Genomic DNA, 12,607 nt, shown 5'->3' with positions numbered 1-12,607 from the left:
TTGATTGATATTTAATTTTGTTTTGGGGGTGGTCGTGACCCCGTGACCCCCTGCGTTTGGAGTAATGCCGACAGTAATAAGAATAAGAAAATAATGAGACAACTGATGGTATCGCTATATACGAAAACATTAAATACTTGAACAGCAGATACGTAAGTAGATATATTAAAAATCAAAAGTTGTTTCTACAACAAAGAACTTAGTTCATCGAACAAAAGTCACACTGATGTTTTTCAGGGCAATCATACCCACTTCACTCAGCGTGAGCACATCGTCCAGAAAACACACATCTGTACCATAGTTCAGTTTTTACATCAAACTCACCACAAACCAAACACATTTCAGTGTTTTCAGAAAATAATTCAAAGCTGCCATTAAATATTTTTGATTCATCTATATCTTCTTCGGAAGATGATACTTCAAAATTAATTTGTCTTTGACACCTTCTTTCTTTATTTGTAGCTTTGCCTTTTAATGCGCCCAATTTTATTTGGGATTTATTTTCAACTTTTAATTGTTTACTTTTTTCACTTTTCAACATTTTTAGCTTCAGATTAGGGTTGACCTTTTGATCCTGTATAACTTTTTCTAGTGTATACTTGACTCTTAAGTTCCTATTTTTTTTTCTTCTTTGTGTCTTCCAAAACCGTTTTCATAGGTGTGCCAGTCATAATTACTGAGTGTTGTTTTCTGTAATTTTTTTGATTTAGTTTATCATCATTAAATGATTTTGGAAAAAGTGATACTGTTTTCAAAATATCTTTGAAATGAAACAGATTCCCAGAGGATTTTGGACAAGAATTTGGTACAACATTCGTTTTCGAACTACCAGGTAATGGATTTTCATAAATCTCACTGGTTGTTGTCTTGGTTCCAAATTTCTGTACCGTATCTTTTGGATTATGTTTTAAAATCTGACGTTTTGACACGAGTCTTGTTAGCGCTTGCAAGCTCCCCAGTGACATTATGATTGTGTTCATGAAGAGTTGCACCAAGTGCTGGTTCATAAACATTTTCAGAGTCAACGATGACTGGAGTTTGAGTGTCTTGTTCAGTGACAAAGTCTATACCAGTAAATTTTTCAGGGCTGTACGGTAAGGTCCCTGAATCACTACACCCTGAAACTCCTTTATTCATCGTTGCGACTTTCAAGTAAGCTTCATTAAATATAGATGCTATGACATACATAGAAATCTTCTGAAATTGGTTTTTCCTCGAGAACGTGTCACACTGTATGTTAAATGCTTTCTTCAGGGGGCCATATAACGACAAATCCAAAGGCTGTAGTTTATGTGATGTGTGAGGTGGTATTGACACAACATGTACACTTCTTCTTCTTTGGGTGCCGTGTCCGTATTCAGACGTTGGTCGTCATCATGTTTACAATTTCCTGAATCCTTTCTCTGTCGGCTGCTGCGCGAAATAATTCTTCTACTGTGGAACCACACCATTGTCTAATATTACGCAGCCATGAAAGTTTCTTTCGACCAATCCATCTCTTTCCTTCCACTTTTCCTTGTATTATAAGGCGAAGTAGGTGGTATTTAGGTCCTCTAATTATATGGCCGAAGTATTCTGTTTTTCTCCTCTTTATGGTGTTTATGACTAATGGGTGGATTGAGTAGCTCAGGAGTCACCATTGCCGGTCCTAAGCCCGGGTAAAGGAGGAAGGTTGGGCAGTGGGCTAACAACCCACTCCCGGAAAAACACACTGTTATGAAACCTAAACATTTGCCTCGGAACAAGGGGAACTTTCGGAAACGACTAAAGCTACGAAACATGGACTATGCATTTGGAAGTTGGAATGTGAGGACGCTAAATAGACCAGGAGCTCAAACTGCACTTCTACAAGAACTAAAAAGATATAATCTTATGATCACTGCTCTTCAGGAGACAAGATGGCTGGGGAAAGGTGTCAGGGACACCAAAACGCACACAATTCTATATAGTGGCAAAGAACAAGGAATCAAAGAATGTGGAGTTGCATTTGTGGTAGATAATGTTTTTAAGTCAAAAATCATAGACTTCCAGGCAGTGAATGAAAGGATATGCAAACTAAGAATTCGCACCCACTTCTTCAACCTTACTATGATAAACATCTACTGCCCAACAGATGAACAAGAGCAACATACAAAGGAAAGCTTCTATCAACAGCTGGAGATAGTATATGACAACGCGCCAAAAAATGACATTAAGGTTATAATGGGTGATATGAATGCCAAAATAGGCAAGGAACCGCAGTTCTATGGCACAACAGGAAAACACTCACTGCACAATGAAACAAGCGAGAATGGGGAGTTTTTGATAAATTTTGCCACCAGTAAAAACATGGTTATAAGCTCCACATGCTTCCCACATAAAGACATACACAAAATGACGTGGATCTCACCAGATGGAACCACAACCAATCAAATTGACCATGTGATGATAGACAAAAGGGCAGCCAGTAGTATCTCTGATGTGAGAACACGACGAGGAGCATGCTGTGGATCAGACCATCTTTTACTGCAAACCAAATTTAGGTGCAGAGTTAACAGAGAAAGAAACGAAAGACAACAAAGAACAAACAAACTAGACCTGGAAAAACTGAAGACTCAGGAATGTAGAGAGAAGTTCGAGCAAGAAGTCACAAATGAGCTAAGGACACAAGAACTGCACTCCATAGAGAGCAAATGGAATAATATCAAAACAGCAGTGCTGACAGCAGCAGCGTCCACCGTGGGAAACAAGAAAAAGAAGAGAAGAGGAACATGGTTTGATGACGAGTGCAGGCAAGCGATAGAAGAAAGAAACGAAGCGCACAAAATGTACATAACAAGAAGAACACGGGAAAGACGAACATCATTTGAAGTCGCAAGACGGAAAGCAGACAAGATATGCAGAAACAAAAAGAGAGCTTATGAAAATGGACAAATAGAAGAAATGGAACAAAATTTCAAAAAAAAACGAAACTAGAGGAGCTTACGAATACCTAAAAAAGATAAAAAGTGGATATAAACCTCAAACAAGCCTATGCAAAGATGAAAGTGGGCAAATAATCAGTGACCAACAGAAAGTCACAGAAACCTGGAAGCATTATTTTCAGACCCTACTTGGAACACAAGTAGATATGGAAGATGGAATGGGTACGAACCATGTAGAAGAGAACGAAGTTGAAGTAGAAGCTCCAACCATAGAGGAAGTTCTCGAAGCTATTAAGGCCCAGAAAAACAATAAAGCCCCGGGAGTTGACGAGATTCCAGCAGAACTGTATAAGGTAGGTGGCAACCACCTATCAAGTCATATCCACGCGCTTATCAAAGAAATATGGCAAGAAGAGAAAATACCCGACGAATGGAAGAAAAGTATAGTATGCCCAATCTATAAAAAAGGAGACAAACTCCAGTGCAAAAACTACCGTGGAATTTCTCTACTATGTACAGCGTATAAAGTCCTCACGTATATTATAAACCAGCGACTCCAACCACTAGCAGAAAATATTATTGGAGAATATCAGACGGGCTTCAGACGGGGAAGATCGACAATGGATCAAATATTTACAGTCAAGCAGGTCTTGAGCAAATCGTGGGAACACGACATTGATGTTCACAACGTGTTTGTAGACTTCAAACAGGCATACGATTCAGTCAAAAGGGACAGACTATACTATATATTGGCAGAATTAGCAATACCACATAAGCTGATTAGACTCATTAAAGCCACAATGGATGAAACTCAGGCATGTGTACGAATACAAAACAACCGGACAGACTTTTTCAAAATCTGGCAGGGACTAAAGCAGGGAGATGGGCTGGCACCAACATTGTTTAACCTGGCACTGGAGTATGCGGTTAGGCAAATGCAAACTGGACGAGAAAACCTACTGACCAATAAAACGGTTCAACTGGCTGCCTACGCCGATGATATTAATATTATGAGTAGAACATCAACAGGAGCACAGGAAGCATACGCAGAGTTAAAAACACAAACGAAAAGGCTAGGTCTGGAAATTAACACAGAAAAAACAAAAATAATGGTACAGACGAGAAGAAATATAATCCCACAAAACATTATGCATGAAGATGACATTGAAACGGTTGGAAAGTTTACATACCTGGGAGTAGAAATATATGCCGATGGAGCAGAGGATGGAGAAATACGAAAAAGGATAACGCAGGCAAACAAAGCTTATTTTGCCCTCTCCCATATATTTCGGTCTAAAAGTGTCCACCGAAATACAAAGATGAGAATCTATAAAACTTTAATTCGGCCAATAGCATGTTATGGCAGCGAAGCATGGGTCCTGAAAGAAACATCCAAAAACAAACTCGACACATTCGAAAGAAAAGTACTGAGGAGAATACTAGGACCTGTGAGGGAAAACGGAATCTTCAGAATTCGATATAACAACGAGCTCTATCAACTGTATAAGGAAACACCCCTGTCAGACTTCATCAGAATACAAAGATTGCAATGGGCCGGACATGTGATACGAATGGGAGAGGATAGGCTACCAAAACGAGCACTGAACGCCAGAATGCAGGGAAAGAGACCAGTTGGAAAGCCAAGAAAGCGCTGGGAAGACACAGTAAGCAGCGACGCACAAGCACTTTTAGGAGTCCGTGTATGGAGAAAAGCAGCCACAGACAGACAAGGGTGGAGGCAAAAAATAAAGGAGGCCAAGGCTCATTTTGGGCTGTAGTGCCGTAGAAGAAGAAGTATGGTGTTTATGAGCAGACGTTCTGAATTGATCATTTGAAGAACATCTTCATTGGAAGTGTGCGAAACCCACGATATCTTTAGGATTCGTCTATAGCACCACAATTCGAATGCTTCTAACTTGTTTAGCATTGTGGTTTTTAACGTCTATGTCTCACAACCATACAATAGGATGGATCGCACATAACATTTCAGGACCTTCTTACAAATATTCATCAACAGGTTTCTGTTGCATAAAACTGGTTTCCAGGTCATAAAAGCCTTACGTGATATTTCGATCCTGGTTATTATTACTTCATCAGAGTCACAATTTACATTTAACCAGCTGCCAAGGTATTTGAAATGATTTACCCTTTCGATCTCCTCTCCATTAAGAGAAATCAGACCTTGATCTATATTGATCTTTCCAACTGCCACCCACTTTGTCTTTGAAATGTTGATTTTAAGGCCTCTCCGATAACTTGCTTCACTGACTAGATTTAGTAATGTTTGGAGATCTTGTAAATTTTCTGCAAGAATGGCTGTATCGTCAGCGTATCTAATATTGTTGATTACTTCTCCACCTAGTCTTACTCCCTCTTGTCTGTCATCCAAAGCCTCCCTAAAGATTTCTTCAGAGTACAGATTAAAAAGAGTGGGCGACAAAACACAACCCTGCCGTACTCCACGTTTGATGGATATTTTTTCAGACGGACTGTCCAGTGGCGCACCCAGGGGGGGGGGGGTTAACCCCCCCAGGACCCTATTCCGACACTGTTACTCACACATTTTAAGGACTCAAAATGGAGGTAACATCATAAAAAAAATTTCGGTGACCAACCAAAACCCCCCCCCAGAGGCAAATTCTAGGTGCGCTACTGGGACTGTCTTCAATTTGGATAGAGGCTAGTTTATTGTAATATAGGTATTTCAGCAGTCTTATATCATAGTGGTCAAGTCCTGCTGCCCGTAGGCAATCGAAAAGTGTATCGTGTTGTACTCTGTCGAACGCCTTCTCGAAGTCGATGAAACAAACATAAACATTCTTTCGGAATTCACAACTTTTTTGTAATAGAACGCGCATACAGAATAGTGCCTCTCTAGTTCCTAGACCGTTTCTAAATCCAAATTGCTTATTACCCATCCTACTTTCGCATAGAAGGAATACTCGGTTTTGTATAATTCGTAAGAGTATCTTCAGTGTGTGACTCATCAAACTGATTAGTCTAAAATCGCTGCATTTGGTGGGCCTGCTTTTCTTTGGTAATGTTATAAACAGTGACTCTAACCAATCATCTGGTATTTTTCCTTCGTTGTAAATTTTGTTGGTTAGATCTACAATAATCATAACTATATGAGATATATATATATATATATATATATATATATATATATATATATATATATATATATATATATATATATATATATATATATATATATATATATATATATATAGATATGTTACTCCCGTAATTGTCCATGATCAATAAGACGGAATCTTTCCACTGCATGAAGAGGTCTTCATTTGACCAGCCGTTATGGGAGCATTTGTAAATGGCTCCAGCTGGTCCACCTTTCTCTAACTGAGGTGACATCCTCTGCCTAGGATTTATAAACATGGGCGGTATGTATGCACCTGAAGCACTCAAAGTGCAGACAATCGTAATATCCCAACTTGTGACAGAGCCCACCTGATGTTATCCCTTAGTAGCTAAAACCTTTCCAGGTTTTTGGACCGTAGATATACCGGTTTCGTCCATATTAAACATTCTAGTGGACTTAAAAGGATGTTTCTTGTAAACTGCTTCCAAATTGGAAATTTAAATCAACAATTTAAACAGTGATAAGTTACAGTTTTTTCTTTACCATGAAGGCGTGGAAAAAAGGTCCAAATGAAACTTGTTTTTTATTTTAAACTATTTGAAGCAGAACATACCAACCACAGTAAAGGAACTTCACCTCTACAGTGACGGCTGTGGTGGCCAAAATAAAAACAATGTTATGATCCGATTTTACCTTGCTCTTACTGACACAGGAATGTTTGAAAAAAAATTGCCACAAATTTCCAATTCGTGGCCACTCTTTCTTGCCATGCGATCGGGACTTTGGCTTGGTACATTTTGGATTTTAAAAATTGGTGGTCCAAAAAACGTACCTTTCTGTTGAAACTTCCGCTACATTTATTCAACGTTCACAAAAGGAGTAATTCGCAATGTCCAGTTTTATGAAGTTCCGCTACAATCGTACAAGAAGAAGACTTGTTGAAGCATTGAAGTTTATCGATGGAGTACTAACCAGTTCCTATGTTCTAAAAAGTCAGAGCGCCGAAAATGTTCAATTTCCAAAGGAAAGAGCTTATCCTATGGACAAAATTCCAATTAACATAAAAAAATCAATGATATTCAAAAGATAACTAGGTATCTTCCTGAAAATTATCAAGAATTTTATGAGGAAATAATTGATTGGCCAAGTACTGACGTATGGGTATCTTGTAAATAATTGCTAAATGTTTATTTTTTTCATTTAAAATATTTCATTTGTTAATGACTGGTAATGAAGTTTATTAATAAACGTTTTTTTCTTGTTAATATAAAAAAATAAGGCCAAAAATAATAGTTTAGGACATTTTTTAAAATTAATTCGTTAAAAGACATGTCAGACGAAAAGAATAACAAATAAAATATCTATTAATTAAATAAAATCAATTGTTATCAAACTTATAATTAAATAATTAATTTTTAAGGAAAATTCAAAATTTTTTATTTGTTTCAAATATAAACACTTTTTTTAATTTTCACAAAACTTCATTCTTGTGATTTTTATCCTTTCATAAATAAGCGATTCACTTTAATATCTGATGATTGTATTCTAGATTTTATATCATTCAGAACTTTTTATAAAGTATAACTTTTTCATAAAACTAAAAATGAAAAAAATCCCATATGGTCCAATTAAGTCTATACCTACCATATGAAAAACTGTCAAACATTCATTCTTAATTTGTGCATAATTTTGTTGAGTAGGTGTAAGAGACTTTGATTTATATGCTACTGGACCTCTATTTTGTAAAAATACTGCTCCTAATACGTCTTTCGAACTGTCAACTCATTCTACAAGGTACTATATATGGTGTATAGTATACTTAAAACTCTTCTTCTTCCTCTTTATAAGCAATTCTGCTTGTTCATTGGCGGATTAATACCCCTATGGAAGGTTATCGCTCCATCTTTTGCACGATCGTCCGATACTTCTTCTGCCGATTGGTGACTTCTCTTGCTATTTTGACGGCACGGGTCTTCTTCATTCTGCTAATGTGGTTATTCCATTCTTTTTTTCTATTTTGTGTCCATTCATTTATACACTGTACATTTTCTTCTGTCTTCACTTCTCTTTCGATCTCTCAGCGTATTTCCTGTAATTCTTCTCAGTACTCTCATCTCCGCCGTTTCCAGTAGCCTTTGCGTTGTGGGTGTGTCGTGTCGGGTCTTGTTTCTGAGGCCTATGCCATTATTGGTCTTACACTGGCTTTATAAATTCTTGACTTCATCTCAGTGTTAAAATTTGTCTGTTTCGCCCATTAGTGTTATTAAGGCATCTTGCCAGTCTATTTGCTTTTTGTACTGGATCTCTCACTTCTTCGTTCGGGTCTCCATAGTTAGACAGTGTAATTCCCAAGTATTTTATTTCCATGACTTGTTCAATACTGATGCCATCAATTTCTATTTTACATCTGGTTGGTTCTTTGCTGACTACTACTGTTTTAGTTTTATGAGATTGTCATATTAAATTCTTTTGCTCTTATGCTAAATCTATGGACCAGTCTGTGCAGACTATCTTCATCTTGGGTTATCAATATTGCGCCTGTCTGAGTAACAGTATTTTTATTTCTTTGTTGCCCATTCTGTATCATCTTTCTTTGTTAACGATTTTGATGATTTCATCCATGATCAAATTGAAGAACATGGGACTCAATGAATCCCCTTGTCTTATTCTACTGCCTATTTCTATAGGTTCTGTAAGTTGTCCATTTAATCTGAGTTCCATTTTGTTGTTTTGGTAGATGTTTTCGATAGTTTTTATAATGTTTAGGGGAACTTATCTATTATGCAATCAGACACAGAAATGCTGGTCTATTATACTCTAGTGATTTCTCAGTAATTTGCTTTATAACGAATATTGCATCCGTACACGATCTTCTACTACGAAAACCCTCTTGTTCATTTGCTAAACTTATCCACCGATTTTTTAGCACTTGTAAAATTTTAGTTGTAAGTTTTAGCATACTATTTAACAAGTTTATACCTCTGTAGCTTTCTGGCTGTTTTTTATCTCCTTTTTTTTAATAGTAGAATTAGTTCTCTTGTTCTCCATTCTTTCGGTATTTTATAATTTTATTATTTAATCTCGTTAATTGTTCTGTCATTGTGAAGCAATTTCATTCCCAAGGCCAAGAACTCCATGGTTTTGTACAGAAATGAAGGAAAAATGTAAAGAAAAGAAAAAAGCTTACCTGAAATATATGTCAACCAAAACACAAGAGGCATACCATAATTACAAAACAATTAGAAACGAAACACATTCACTTATAATAAAAATAAAAAATGATCACTGGGAACGCTTTTCGAAGGAAAAGGAACATTATTTTTAAAGTCTGCAAAAGTAAATATGGCGCTTTATAAGACGTCAAAGAACAAAGATAAAGGAACTAATACAACCAAAACACACAGAAAAGGATAAGTGGATTGACTACCTAAAAAAGCTCTATGCAAAGAAAGAACAAACTTAAAACTCTTAATATGTAAAATTGGATCTGATGCATTATTAGTTTTTACAATTACAAAAATCAGAACATTAGGTCTTATTATACTGAGCCCCTGTATCTAATTTAAATCTCAGCATGTTAATACATCAGTTTTAGTTTTCACACAATGTATTGATTTTTACAACACCCTAGTTTTCTACTACTTCAATCTACATTGACATTTGATTACTATTATATTCTATAGAGTTAACAAAATTATTAAAATGGTTATACTTGTAATAATTTGTACATTATTTTCCCATAGTAGGTTAGTTTGTAGCTCTTTCTGGGTTTGTAGGCTCAATTTACTAAATTATCATTGTGCTGTATTATGATGGTAATTAATTATTAATGAATTATATAAAGATATGAATAAAACCACAGTTAATCTTTATGTCTTTATTGAACACACTATCTCTACCGGAAACTGACCATCCTTATGCAACGCCCTTAACACTAGAGAGTAGTGTGCAGAGGACAACTAATAACATGCTATCACTACTTTTTTTTTCTTCAACTCTTCTGCTGACACTTTCTAATTTTTTTATCTCTAGGTTGACAGTCTTCTTATAACTATGATCAAAATCAAACTCCTCTTTTCTGTATTAACCAAAAACAAACATTCCTCTTTTTCTCCCCATTTTTAATTTCTTAGCATTCAAGAGGTCTGGTGACACAATGATTTATGGAGACATCTTCTAATACAGTGAACATATATTTTTATTCCGTTGGTCAGGCTGAACATGTATTTAGTTAACTGTTTAAAACAATCTTTCACTTGTTTGCTAATATGTAGGGGAAGAGGGGGCACAGTGTTACACGGGGTACAATGTTAAATTCTCCGCCATCTTCTTAAAGTTGAACTTAAAACCGTACCGTCGTCGTCGTAGTTACTTTCCGTTATTTGTTAACAGTAGGTGTGTTTGTAGACCGTCACTGTACATTTGAGTGAAAATATAAGTGTTTTTCTGTTTTTGTACCACCAAAGTAAGTAAATGATACGTATTAAAAACTGTTTTAACTCTTAGTAAATAAATATTACACATTGTATTGATATATATTACTATAAATGCGTCTTGTAGCTACACACTCGTAGGACTAACATAACCCAAAAAATTCGTGACTCGGCAAAAATATTATTTGAATGTAAAAACGTCGTTCGGGGCACAGAGTTACAACTTATGAAGGGGTACAGTGTTACACTACTTAGGCGTGGGGAACAGTGTGATATTTCATTTTTTGCTAGAAAAACAATGAAAATATGCATGATGTACAATACTAATTTTGTACTAAATTGCATATGGTAGTAGTAAGATGTTTTATTTACTTTTGTATTTTTATTTCAGAATCAAAATGGTTCGTAACAGAAAATCCATCAGAAAAATAGCCTCATTTACCCATGATACAATGAAAACGGCCGTTCTTAATGTAGTTAATAACGGATGGTCAGTAAGGGCAGCAGCCATTCAAGCTAATATAATTCATATGACTCTAAAAAGATATGTTGATAAATACAAAGCTTTGTCTGAAGAAGAGCGAGTAAATTTCAGATTTACGCCAAACTATGAAATAAATCAAGTTTTCTCGAAAGAGCTAGAAGATCAACTAAGAGATTATTTGATTATAGCTTGTAAAATGCACCATGGTTTAACCAGAAAGAATGTAATGCAGTTTGCATATGAATTGGCTGTGAAAAATAATCTTAAGTTTCCAAATTCATGGAACGAAAATAAACAGGCTGGAGTAGACTGGTTGTACGGTTATATGAAACGATACTCCCAGCTATCCATAAGAAAACCTGAGGCGACTAGTCTGAGTCGTGCAACCAGTTTCAACAAAACAAATATTAACGAATTTTTTGACAATTTGGTAAGTGCTTTTAAAAAATTTCGCAATGGTCCAAGTCCAGAAAATATCTACAATTTGGATGAGACAGCACTTACCACTGTTCACAATCCTCCAAATGTAGTAGGTCCGAAAGGCTTAAAACAAATTGGACAAGTAACTTCAGGTGAAAGAGGGGTATTGGTGACGGTATGCTGTTTTATTAATGCAATAGGTAATTCTGTACCGCCCTTCCTTGTATTTCCCAGAGTTCATTTTAAGGACAGAATGTTGAAGGGAGCACCTCCTGGATCTGCAGGAGCAGCAGTAAAAACAGGTTGGGTCAACGGAGAAGTCTTCATCGACATATTGAGACATCTCCATCATTTTACAAAATCATCTTCAGAATCTCCCATACTACTAATTTTGGATAACCATGAGTCGCACATTACAATTGCTTCATTGGAATTTTGTAAGTCTAACGGAATTATACTTTTAACTTTACCCCCACACACAAGCGGAAAACTTCAACCTTTAGATAAAGCATTATATAAGTCATTAAAAACTCACTTTAATAAAGCCTGCAATGATTGGATGATAACTAATCCTGGCAAAACAATAACTATCTATGAAATAGCTGAACTCTTGGGCAAAGCATATCCACTTGCGTTTATTCCAAACAACATTATTAGTGGATTTAAGTCAACTGGAATTTGGCCATTGAATCGGCAGATCTTCTCTGAAGACGATTTTCTAGCATCTGCAGTAACTGACCGACCGTTTCCCGTAGAGCAGATGACAAATGAAACAGCTACGTTACCAATAAAACAAGTCGTTACTGAAACGCCTGATATGGCACCACAGCTAGTCAATAATGAAACTGCTGAGATAAAAACACATCAAATACCTGAGATAATGCCTGTGGCAACTGCATCATTTCAGCTGCCTTCATGTTCGGCAATATCCTCAGAAGTTCCGTCAACTTCATCATGGTTGTCATCGCTAGTCTCTCCAGAACAAGTTCGCCCTTTTCCTCGAGCAGAAGATAGAAAAGAAGGAAGAGGAAAGAACCGAAAACGTAAAAGTCAAATATTAACAAATACACCTATTAAAGACGCACTAATTGCTGATCTAAAAGTAAGGCATGAGAAGAACGCAACTAGAAAACGCGGTGAAATAAACACGTCAAAAAAATGTGGTAAAACAAAAATGTCTGTCTTACATAAAAGGATTCAGAAACAGACATCAGCGTCAGAAGACGAAGAGTCGCCTAATAAAGATGAAAATGACAGAAAGCGAAAA

Source organism: Diabrotica undecimpunctata, chromosome 9 (genome assembly GCF_040954645.1).
Source record: "Diabrotica undecimpunctata isolate CICGRU chromosome 9, icDiaUnde3, whole genome shotgun sequence".
Lineage (NCBI taxonomy): Eukaryota > Metazoa > Arthropoda > Insecta > Coleoptera > Chrysomelidae > Diabrotica > Diabrotica undecimpunctata.
This window is presented reverse-complemented; position numbering follows the sequence as displayed.